At 34.6% G+C, this 12,262-nt stretch overlaps 1 pseudogene; it reads left to right on the top strand.

Moving 5' to 3' along the window:
- The first annotated feature begins 7,222 nt into the window (after positions 1 to 7,222).
- LOC149549359 (L-type lectin-domain containing receptor kinase SIT2-like) lies at positions 7,223 to 10,101 on the top strand (annotated as a pseudogene).
- The last annotated feature ends 2,161 nt before the right edge of the window (positions 10,102 to 12,262 follow it).

Here is a 12,262-nt window from a genome sequence, read left to right on the forward strand (position 1 = left end):
AATGCCAAACAAGAAGATTATAGGATAAACTAAACACCATGCAAAAATCCATCTCATACACATTAGAAGTGGAAGCATCAATACCTAGAATCAGAGCTTCTTCTTCAAGGATTTGCATAACCTGTCTCATAGTAGGCCTACCTTCTAACTGAGGATTGCAAAAAAGTAGTCCCAATTTGAGCACTTTCTCTAGTAGCCTACATGCTCATATTTTTTATGCAAGGCATGAGGGCGCAAAACCACTCCCAAGTTACCCTTGCTAGAGTTACACATGGAAGAAAATACAATATTGGAGAAACCACAATAAATTATATAGATTTCAATGCAAATATGATGAGACAACCTTTTGATAACATGCCAGACATGAGGCCTACTAGGTTCCACCCATATATATTCAAATTGTAGTCAATAAGCTTAGAAGCTTAGGCTTATAAAGTCAAAACTTATTATGTTCTTTATATTAACTTCTTTAGCCTAATGTTTAATCCTAGATCTCAAATTATATAGCCAACAAGACCACAAGTTGGCTTATTAGGACATTTACATGGAAAGAAAGAACATGAACATCATCAACCATTCTTTGAACAACAAACAAAACAATAAACATGAAATCTTTTTGGTTGATGCAAGATTGCCAAAGTATCCAAGATGCTCTTGCATGACTAAGAATCCAATGTTTCATGATAGATATAAACATTTAGACATCAAATATCACTTCATTAGGGATTATGTATTGTAGGGGATTGTTCAACTAAAATAGATACTTATAGAGGAGCAAGTAGAAGAGATTCTGACTAAGCCATTAGTGAAGGAAAAATTCATCTTCTTCATCTAGATTTAAGTTGGGTGTCATGTAGAACAACTTCCTTGCTAAGAGAGAGTGTTAGTTATGGTAGCTCAGATGACTACTCATCCATTTACTAATAATTAGTAAATAATTATTTTTAAAATAACTTTGTTAGAGAAGAGAAAATTATTAATTAATTAATTATTCTCTTTTGGAGACAACTAGAAATAAACTGGTTAGGATTTATTAAGTTTCTTTTTTATCTTAGTCGTTGATTGAGAATTGATCTTGACTATTGGTTTTCCAATGAGAGTAGTATAAAATGGGTTTAGTGGGCATGTGGAGGACACAACTACTAGAAGCATTTGTAGAGTTCGAAAATGAGTTTGTAGTGATAGAAAATAATCTTGTAATGTTAGCAAGAGTGTAGTGATAGTCTTGGGGATAGCAGTGGGGGATTATCAACATGAAGAATTGAGAGATTATCAAAGCTCTATCAGTAAGAGGAAATAAATTTCACATCTCTTAATTTTCTTAAGTTTAATATATTTCTCATTTGTAGAACTAGTTTTACCTTAGGGGTTTTCCAAGAACAAATTGTCCAAACATATTGTGTCATTGTGTTACATATTTCTTTCTATATATTTTATTGGTGAAGTTGCAGTTGTGTTATTTTTAAATATAAGTTGTTAATTAATTTTTGACACTTAAATGATCTTAATAAGATAGGAGAGTAATAATTAGTGATTGCAATAGAATTTTCACAACTCTCATCACCATCTATGCATTTTATAGTATGTTGGGGATATATCACCAGAAAAATGTTATTATTTTTTAAAAAATACACACAAAATTGTCAACGAATATTGTGACATGTTGCTAGAATTTCCTTTCCTAATGAAAGTGATATCACTAGCAATTTAGAGGCTTATAGAGATGTAGTAACTTGTATGTTGCAAAACTTGTCTGAGAAAGCTCATGAACCTTCAAATAAGTGTTTCACTATTAGATTGACTACATACACTAGCTCATGAGAAATCTATTGCTTAGTCTAGTGTTGGAGAACATTAGAGAGAAATGATTGTAAGAAGTGCTTATTTTATGTGAGGCAAGAAGCCCAACATTTTTGCTTGATGGATCATGAAGTTCATGTTTTCTTTATATCTTGCAAGATAAGATTTGAGATATGCCCTTTTTTTGGCTCTATGAAATTGATGTTACCTTTGGAATTAATGAACTCACCCACTTCTTCACCTCCTACATCTCCCATAGAAGCCCATAGTTCTAGTAACTAATCCCAATAACAAAAAGAGCACATCTGCCATTTCTAGGGGGAAAACAACTCTAGATACCCAAAGTGAAGGTGTTCCTTCCATATTTTCCCTTTTTAATAAAAAATCCACCTTTATCAATAATTTAAAAAAATTAATCTTCTATACTTACCCATTTGACAAGAAAAAAATGCTAAGATATTTATGTAAGGCTAGATTAATTATGCAAGAGAGGCATTTTGTGTTTGGCTTAGAAGAACTTGCAAAAGTCAAACAAAAGTTTGCTGAGAGTAAAAAGTTTGGAGTAGGAGGTTTTATTGCTGTCTACAATGTGGGATTGTATTTGAACCCTTAGCAACAAGAGCCGAATTAAAGAAGAATATGCAACTCTAAATCTGTTGTGATCTTTTAGTAAAAAACAAAAAAGAAAAAGACAATTAAGAAGATGTCTACAAGATCTATGAAGTGCATCATTTCTAGAGTTTGTTGGAGCTTTCTAGAAACTTTCATAGATTTTATTGGTATTTTTGAATTGAAAAAATAATAAAACCCTTGGCAAAATTAAGACTAATCAATCAAAAAAAGAAATTATTGACTAAAAATTAACTTAAAAATAAAGTAGTATAAATATTTCTCAAAACTTTAGAAATTCAAGACATTTTGTTATAAAAATTAATTGAGAAATGTAATTGAAAACATAATATCCTACATATATCCCTATATATAAGCAAGGAACTAATAATTGTTTATATATTTTTTCTTAAATTTAGGAAAAAAAGTGACTAGAAAAAGAAAAGCAACTCCAAATTGTAAAAAATATATCATGGTTTTGTATTTTTTTATTACTTTCTTTTCTTTTCCAAATTTGAACTCCATAAGTGTTTATTTCTTACAAGTAATTTTAATAATATTGATATAAATTTAATATAATTACATAAAAAATATAGAAAAATAATAGCACATTCATATGACCCCTAAATATACAAATAATTATGTTGTAGGCATGAAGAGAATGAGCTGATTTTGAAGATCAATGGTAAAAAATATAACATAACCCTAGACAACCATCGAAGCAATCCTGGCCATTCAATTGATAGTGCAAGAATTAATGGAGGCATTCGGTGATTTGACAATATGAAGAGGAGAGACCTGAATTCGTAAATCAATGGTTATAAACTTACAAGAGGCAAGGACAACCATAGAAGGGTTGTGGAGTGTCTAATTGCTTATTCACTATTTTCACATGTCCACATCTACTTTATGCATTCCTCTTCATGATGTTAAGGGCTTGTTTGGCTGCTAGAATAGGAATAGGGGAATACAAATAGATATTCTGTAATAGAAGTTTAGCCAAAATTTGATAGTGAATTCGCGGACCCAAAAATTTATGTTTTCTACAATAAATAAAACTAGAATTGGAATATGTATTCCAATTCCACCTATTTGGGTGGAATTCCAAAATCTCATTTTTGGGCCAAAATTGGAATACATATTCATATTTTATTTCATATTCAAATTCCAATTTGGTTCTTCCAAACAACGAATTCAAAATTTTAAGAATTTACATATTCCTATTCTAGTTGTATTCTTGTTGCCAAAGGTGCCCTAACATACTGTGTCATACGCTACTATATGCATCATTCTAAATTGATGGAATTCAGAGGATGTGGCGCTTGGGCTGCAATACATCGTAGACACAACAACTCTTGAACTTTCAATTTTCATGTCTAGAATGTGGAGTGGGAGTTATAATATCACCTTTTGCTCATGCTCTTGCTCTTGGTGGATTTCTAAGCATTAGGAGCCCATGTAATTTCCCCTTCTTCACTCTCCCTAGTCTACTTTACAATCGTCTACTCATGGATTTATGCAGAGGAGTGGATAGTACTTTGTGCATTGTGCTATTGTTTCATGTCTACGGATTTGTCTACATGGTTACTACGGTTGCCAAGGCCATGACTCTGATTTTGGTGCCTAGATGCTTGTTGATGTGGACAAGTACAAAATACCTTCACTCACAATTTCTCCGCCCATTTTTCTAGCCTTGACCAAATCACCTCTTGTTGCAAACTATAATTTGCCAACACTTAAATGCATTAACTGAAGGAAAAAAGTTCTACATTCTTGTTTGCAAAGGTGTCAATTGACTAGTTAATTCTAGAAAGGAGCCTTGCTTGGAAAGAAGTTGATTGACAACTGGATGTTACTGCAGAAAAAAACTCTCATCTCATTCCAGAAACAACACAAATTATTTCATCATAGACTATAAAATTTTAGTGTAGCATAAAAATAATTATTAAGTGTTTGAGCCTACTTCTCATCTCAGTTAAAGTTAAGAATCATTTTGAAATAGCACACGATAATAAGTTGTAAGGAGCTTGCAGTCTACAATCTTTTAGCCCACACTTAAGGATGCCTACTCCAATAAGAAAACTCCCCTAAACTAATGATTTATTACAAACAAACCCTATAATGAAATATTAATTCATGGCCTCCCAAATTTATTTTGTTCAACATTCCCTCTGATTCAAACTCAAGCTTGCACTCATTCAATTGTTATCTTCTTCCCACACCCTCACTAACTTACGATTTAGTTTGTACATCCGTGATAAAACATTTATCTAGTGTGACACTTTCAGCATGCCCCCATTACCCTATTTTTGTATACATTTAATGGAGCACATTATATCTTAGTGCAAGACCCAAGTTATTCTTTAAGAAAGGAAAAACTCAGTGTGGTGTTAAGACCAAGGTTATAGTATGTTACAATCAAGGGACATGGGAAGGAGGATTACAATCAATCTGGCTCTCAAAGGAGCCAAAATCCTATTTTCTTACTCTTTGGCAGCGTAGGTGGCAACCAAAATGAACTCTTCACGTTGCTATGATAGGGGCAATTTCTGTCTTAACCATGTCTTCATCATGTGATTAAATGTGAGAAATTATATAAAATAGCGAAGTCTATTGTGATGGTGTTATTCCAATGTTTATCAAATATCGATTGAGAATTTGAGCCCAAAGTGTTTGGTCACTTGTGGGTCATGGACTAGGAAACCATTATTTTCCAAATAGCTCTGCATCATAGATGTATAAGAGTAGTACTTGGTCATTGGATAAAGGTAATTGGTGGGAAATGTTTAGAGAAGAGAATGATTAAGAGGTTCTTAATATGTCTCCAAAGGGAATGAGTGTTGTGGCAATAAGGTAGGTTCGAAGAGATGGAGGAAAAAATAAGATGTTGTTCATGAAGAAGTCATAAATTTGTAAGGATTTAAGAAGAGAAAAGAGGACACATAAAAGAGGATGATGAATAAGCCCAAGGAAGGTAAAGAAGATACCTAAAGAGGAGATATCTCATTGATTTAGTGAAAATATGATTGTGGATGAAGTAATGGATTGGATTGAATCCCTAAACAACCACTTTGAATAAAGAGATCCCCAAGAACTAGATGGTGATGATTTCAAATTCAAAGTCAAAAGGATCATACCTTAGTTTTCGGAATTGAATATAAAATGAAAGTGAAAAATAGGGGAAGAATCTAATTTCTTGATGGAATAGAATGGTCATAAAGATCACATTGATTTGTGCTTGGTGATTATGAAGTAGATATGTATAGGCAATTGTAGAACCTTAAACAAAGGGATATAGATGTTGGTGCACACACTGAAGAGTTTCATAGACTTAGTCTCATAATAAAGTATAATAAAGGAGAAAAGGAAAAGGTTGCAAGATATCTTAATGGCTTAAAATATACTATTAAAGCTTAACTATGTCTTGTGGCTTTAGATACAATACATAAATGCTTATAGTTGACATTAAGGATAGAAGAGAAATTGAAGATGAACCAAGATAAATATAATAGAGGAAAGGGTGGAACAAACTTCAGAGGTAGAGGTGGTCCTAGTGGAAGGATTCAAATAGCAAGGGAAAAAAGTGAATTAGGTCAAGGTGAACAATACAAGGATACAAGTTTTAGAGGTTATTTCAAAAGAGGAACACCAAATGGCAAAGAGAGATTTGGAGGAAGAAACTTTGGTCTTTCACTAGTAGGTGTTACAACTATAATCAAGCAGAATACTTGAGCCATAGATGCCCTGAGAAGTCTGGTTCAAACACACAAGGAGAAAGGAAAACACAATTGGTCCAAGAGGAGGATTACCATTTAGTGTTCACTCCCCATCAAGATCTCCAAACCCAAAATAATAAGATAATATCAAGAGGAGGAGAACATTGCTCAAGGTTCCTGGCACTTTGGGTCTACAAGTTGTTTGCATAACCTTCCTCCAGCTTTACAAGTAGTCCTAAAAAATTCTTGAAGGGGGATCTTGAGTCTACTGATAATTTAGTATCTCTTAAAATTGTGGAAATGTTAAAAGTAAGAAAAACAACTAACCCTTTCCCGTACAAAGTCTCTTCACTCACCAAAGGACAACAAACTTTGGTAGAAGAACAAGCTTGACTTGATTTTGAAATAGGAGAATGTAAAGATAGAAACCCCTATAATTTTGTACTAAAAAATGCTTTCCATCTACTTCTTTGGAGACCTTCATAGTATCACAAAAAATTCGAACATGATGGAGAGAATAATACTTATTTTATCACCAAAGATGGAAACAAATATGCAATGAGATCGTTACCAAAAAAACCCTATGGATAAAAGTTTGAGAGAGTCTAATGTTAGGCTTGTAGGGGGAAAATAGTATTTAGAAGTCCTAAAAGGAAAAGATATGTTTGAATGTTCAATATCATTGGGAGGTAGGGCGGAACCAATTTTGTACTGCAATTCATCTCATCATCCATTTGAAGAATCTCATTCTATGCAATGTTTATAGAATTATCTTTGCAAATACAAAACTGCCTCCATGTACATAAATGTGGCTTAGTACCCATTCTACCAATCACATGCAATAAGATTATTTGATAATAAAATATATAAACCATTTGAATAAATCTCTCATTTATGTATGTAAAACAATCAATATATATTTCTAAATAACATCAAAGATTGTCTTCATAAATAAGTTAAACTGATGTAATCAAAATAATTACTGCGTACCTATTGCAAATTAAGATGAGATTGCTAGTATTTAATCATCTCAACTTGATTGCTGGACAAAATAAACCAAGCAGCCATGAACGTTCGCCCTAGGAATTGCACGTGCAATGCCAGTTTATTATGCAAACGACAAGACACTGTTGAAACCGACGAGGAAAATCTGGGAAGCAGTTGATAACGCGTGCCTTCAGAAACGTCCTCGTAATTATTAAGGTCATGTTAGATAAATGCCACTGGCTGTGAAAAAGAATCAAGGAGACGCAGGAACTAATTAAGCACTAAAGAAACAATAAAATAAATAGAATTTCGGGTGATGGACTGGTCAATCTCAGGAAGTAATCCTCAAAAGAAGTCATCTTTCGGATCCTACATATGTTTCGCTGGAGCTGAAAGAAAAAAATTTAATAAATTATCATTTCTGTGCTCGTTTCGATGCAGAGAAATTTGGCGGATTGAGCCGTTCTTTCACAGCACGGGACATTCGATACGGTGTATTACAAAAAAAACTATTAGCATTAGCTTTATACAATTGAAAATTAAAACGTTTGCGTGGAAAGTAAGGCTCCTACTGCCAGATTCTCAAAGCTCTTGGAATCTACGAGCTGGCGAAAAGGGACTACCTTTCTTGTTGTCTTCGAGAAAGATATATGAGGACAGGTCATATCCACATGGAATTGTTTAGCTTATTTTGGATGACAGTCAATTTGCATGAAGTTGATGATTTCATTACTTATTTGTTTTTAAATCTTGAATCTTGTTTAAGAATCACCTTGAATCTTATTTCTGCACTTCGTTTGAATCTTAACCTGACAGCTTTTGGGATTCAAATAACCAGGGACTTCGCCTGTATTATGTTTGATGTGTGAGAAAGGCAAATCCCCCCATAAAAATAATGGAATCTTTGCAATACACAGACAGGTAAATCTGAAATATCTTGTTCTTAGGTGTATTTCTATTTCAGTTTTGGCTTTCAGTTTTTTCCTTTGAATTTTGACCTATGTTGCTCATTATACTTAGGACATTGAAGTCCAGCTGGAGTTCGACAGTGCAAGGCTTGAGCGTGGTCCTTGTACTTCCTCTCCTCCTTACCTCGCTTATTGTTCAAGCCCACACAAATTTTATCTTCAACCAATTCAGTGGATCCAGTCTCGAATTGTTTGGTAATGCTTCAGTGCGGTCCAATGCCATCTCCCTTACTCAACTAGCTCCATCTACTATTGGCCGTGCTTTCTATCCACATCCCGTGTATACGAAATATCTGAATTTCAGCACAAGTTTTGTGTTTAGCATCGTTCCTTCTGCAAGTTCACGAAGTGGGGCTGGTCTGGCCTTTGTAATGACCTCCCATAGGTCTCCACAAGGGTTTATAGCAGGTCAGTACCTTGGCTTGATTAACAATTTATCAACAATGGGAGAGGCGTCTTGTCATCTGTTTGCGGTCGAGTTCGACACAAAGAAAAACTCAGAATTGAGGGACATCAACGACAACCATGTTGGTGTGGATCTCAACAACCTCATATCTGTAGATTCTAAGGCTGCGGGCTACTGGATCAACAGCGGCCATTTCCAGGAGATGAATCTCAAATCTGGACAGAACATTCAAGCTTGGATTGATTATGACAATCTTCACAATGAGGTCAAAGTCACCATTGTGGAGGCTGGTCTTGACCGCCCACAGAAACCATTGATACATATGAGAAATATATCGCTGACCAACATTGTGGAAGAGGAAATCTACGTTGGTTTCTCAGCAGCAACGGGACTCATGGTTGAAGAGGCTTACATCCTGGCCTGGAGCTTTTCTACGAACGGAACCGCCCAGCCTCTGGGAACATCTAATCTTCCATCGTTTATACGCAGAAAATCCAAGAGCTACAACTACCGACTGATAGCCAGCATTAGCACAGCTTGTGTGGTGTTGATGCTGGTGGTGGTAGGATTAGTTGTGCGGTTGAAGAGAAAGCGGTACGAAGAAGTAATGGAGGAATGGGAAATGGAGTATTGGCCTCACCGGTTTAACTACAAAGACCTACACACTGCAACCATGGGATTCCGAGACGAACGGCTTTTGGGAACTGGAGGCTTCGGTCGGGTATACAGAGGAGTCCTTCCCACAAACGGCCTTCAAGTAGCTGTGAAATGTATCCTTCGACAAACAGATGAAGGGGTGCGAGAATTCATAGCAGAAATTTCAAGTCTTGGTCGGCTTCAGCATCGAAATCTTGTGCAGATCAGAGGCTTCTGTAGGCGAAAAAAGGAGTTGTTCATAGTTTACGACTACATGTCAAATGGGAGCTTGGACAAGATGATATTTGGAAAGCCAAAAAAAATGCTAAAGTGGGATCAGAGGTACAGAGTGATCAGAGATGTTGCTGCGGGGCTGCTGTATCTTCGTGAAGAGTGGGAATAGTGCGTAGTGCACAGAGACATCAAGTCCAGCAATGTTTTGCTAGACTCGCAGCTTAATGGGAAGTTGGGGGATTTTGGGCTTGCCCGGTTGTACGAGCATAACCAAAGCTTACACACAACTCGTGTGGTAGGAACACTGGGTTACATCGCACCGGAGTTCGTACAGACAGGGAAGGCGAGCCCCGCCACAGATGTGTTCAGTTTTGGTATTCTTATGTTGGAGGTTGTATGTGGAAGGAGACCTGTGGATCTCTCGCTCCCATCCGAACGAATAGTTCTGGTGGACTGGGTAAGAAAACTCTACTCTACAAGCAGTCTGATGGATGCGGCCGACCCAAATCTTGGTGGGCAGTATGTTGAAGATGAGATGGAGAGAGTGCTGAAACTGGGTCTGATCTGTTCGAATCCTCAGCCAGAAGGCAGGCTTGGGATGAGACAAGTACTGAAAATACTCAACGAAGAAGATCCAGTACCAGGTTTTGAGTCTCCATCTTATTTGGATATGGCATTACTCCAGAATGCTTCCAACTCTTTTCCATATTACAGTAGCAGCACAAATGCTTCCATTTCCAAGTAGTAGACTAGCTTTCTGGCAGTGTCATCGTATAAATCGATCCTTTTGCGGCTTCATGTTGCTATTGCTACCTTGCTTCAGAGAAATGGCTATCAGATTTCGGATGAACTAATCATCATTGTTTATGTTTTCGTGCATCCTAATGTATGGATGACCATTTCCATCATTTTGTCTTAGAATTATACTATATGATATTTGAACGTATAGCTTCATCTTATTAATGTAGTTTTCTTTTATTCTAAACACTTAAATTAGATGCCAGTATTTTGATCTAAAATATTGTTTAATATAGTTTTTAATGTTTAGTATTTATTTAGTTGGAATGTATTAGTTTCATACAAGTATTTTGATAGAAAATATATAATTATTATTAAATATAGCTTTTAATATGTACTATTTATTTAGTTGGAATTCATTTTTTGATGGGAATCTATGCTTGTGGATCTTTGGTGATACTTCTAACTTTCTTGGATCATGTAAGGACCTAATGTAAGGACCTAATATGGAATTAAAAGCTTTCATATGGTTTATGCCTAGTGTTTCATATGATTTAGAGTCAGAAGTATTTGTTGTAATACGTTTCTTGTTCTTGGGGAATGTTTTAGATCTTGAGGTCGACTCACATGTTAGAATGCCTATATATTGTGATATGATGTGTCTTATGAGGTATCAATGAATTAGAATTCATCATATCATTAGACTTGAATCTAAGGTGTTTGACCTAAGATTGTAAGCAACATGTATTTATGATACAAGCATGTAATAACTCCCTACACATTTGATTTTTTAATGAATAAATGTTGATCTTGCTTGGTTCTCTATGAATACTTATTGTTTCTATTGTATTTACTCTTCTTGCATGATTGGATTGATCCCATTGAAGTCTCTCAAACCAAGTGAATGCATCAATTGAAGATCCAATAACTAAGTAATAATAGTGTAGATATTCCTAAGATTCAATAGAGCCCACTTGAAGATAAAGTGTTGATTCAAGATATTTCAAAGTTTCTCTATCTAGGATCTTTTTCACCCCTATTGCAAATCTTAAAAGTTTATCATTCCCCTTCACCTCCTTTACCTAAGACTACACTACATCCTTGTGTTTCCCCATTACAAACTCTAGTGTAAAGTGTCATATCCCATTAATTAGCCAAATTGTAAATTGTTTTAAATGTTTAATATTGATATACATTACATTCACCATCTTATCATTGATGTTGAGCATTCATAAATATTTAATAAATGTAATAAGAATGTAAATTTAATCAATTATAAATGTAATAAAAATGTAATAAATTATATTACAAATGTTACATTACAAATGTTATTACCAATAAAATATGAATATTATATCTAAATGTTATATTATATTATATTACAAATGTCATATCCAATTAGATATATAACTTTTATTATAAAAAGACAAAAGAATACAACATAATATTTAATAAGCAATTAAAGCACATGGTTACGCCTTTTCATCTACGTCGTTTCCACCAAAGAAGATATGGTATTTAATTAGGGTTAGGGCTAGTAAATGAAAAGGCAAGAAAGAGTTTGGAATTGAAAAGGAACAATATAAAAGGAAATCCCTCTTCACGTGAGGTCTGCAGCAGAAGATTCATCGCGTCTACAGCCAATAAGTCCTCTGCGTACCAGTCAAGGACCGCAATCCCTGTGCAGGATTGATATCAGGTACTACGCACTGTACGCTGGCAGATACCTTTGTTAGGTACGGTGAAAAATCCTATTCAATAATAGTTTCACAAAGGGAATCGACGATAATAAAGATGTGGGTTATATCAACATGTGAATTGTATTTCATAAACATAATCAACATTATTAATAAGATGCAATTAAACATAACAGCTTCATTAAAGGAGATCAATGATAATAATAGAAGATGCGATTTACAAAACCTAGTCAACGTTATAAATAAGATGTGATTTATATTTCATACGATTTACATTTCACAAAAAGGTAATCAATGTGATGGATAGTAGGCATGGCTTACATAAGGAATGTTCGTTTAAAATTAATAATCGAATGAATGCTAGGTTATTAAAAGAATATATATTGTGTTAATAATTAAATTAATATTAGTCCTTTCATTTAAAATACACATTTAAGATAATTGAATTAATCTATATTAAGGTTGATAAAA

The sequence above is a fragment of the Cupressus sempervirens genome, chromosome 7 (assembly GCF_028749045.1).
Source record: "Cupressus sempervirens isolate cs-2001-9-10 chromosome 7, ASM2874904v1, whole genome shotgun sequence".
Lineage (NCBI taxonomy): Eukaryota > Viridiplantae > Streptophyta > Pinopsida > Cupressales > Cupressaceae > Cupressus > Cupressus sempervirens.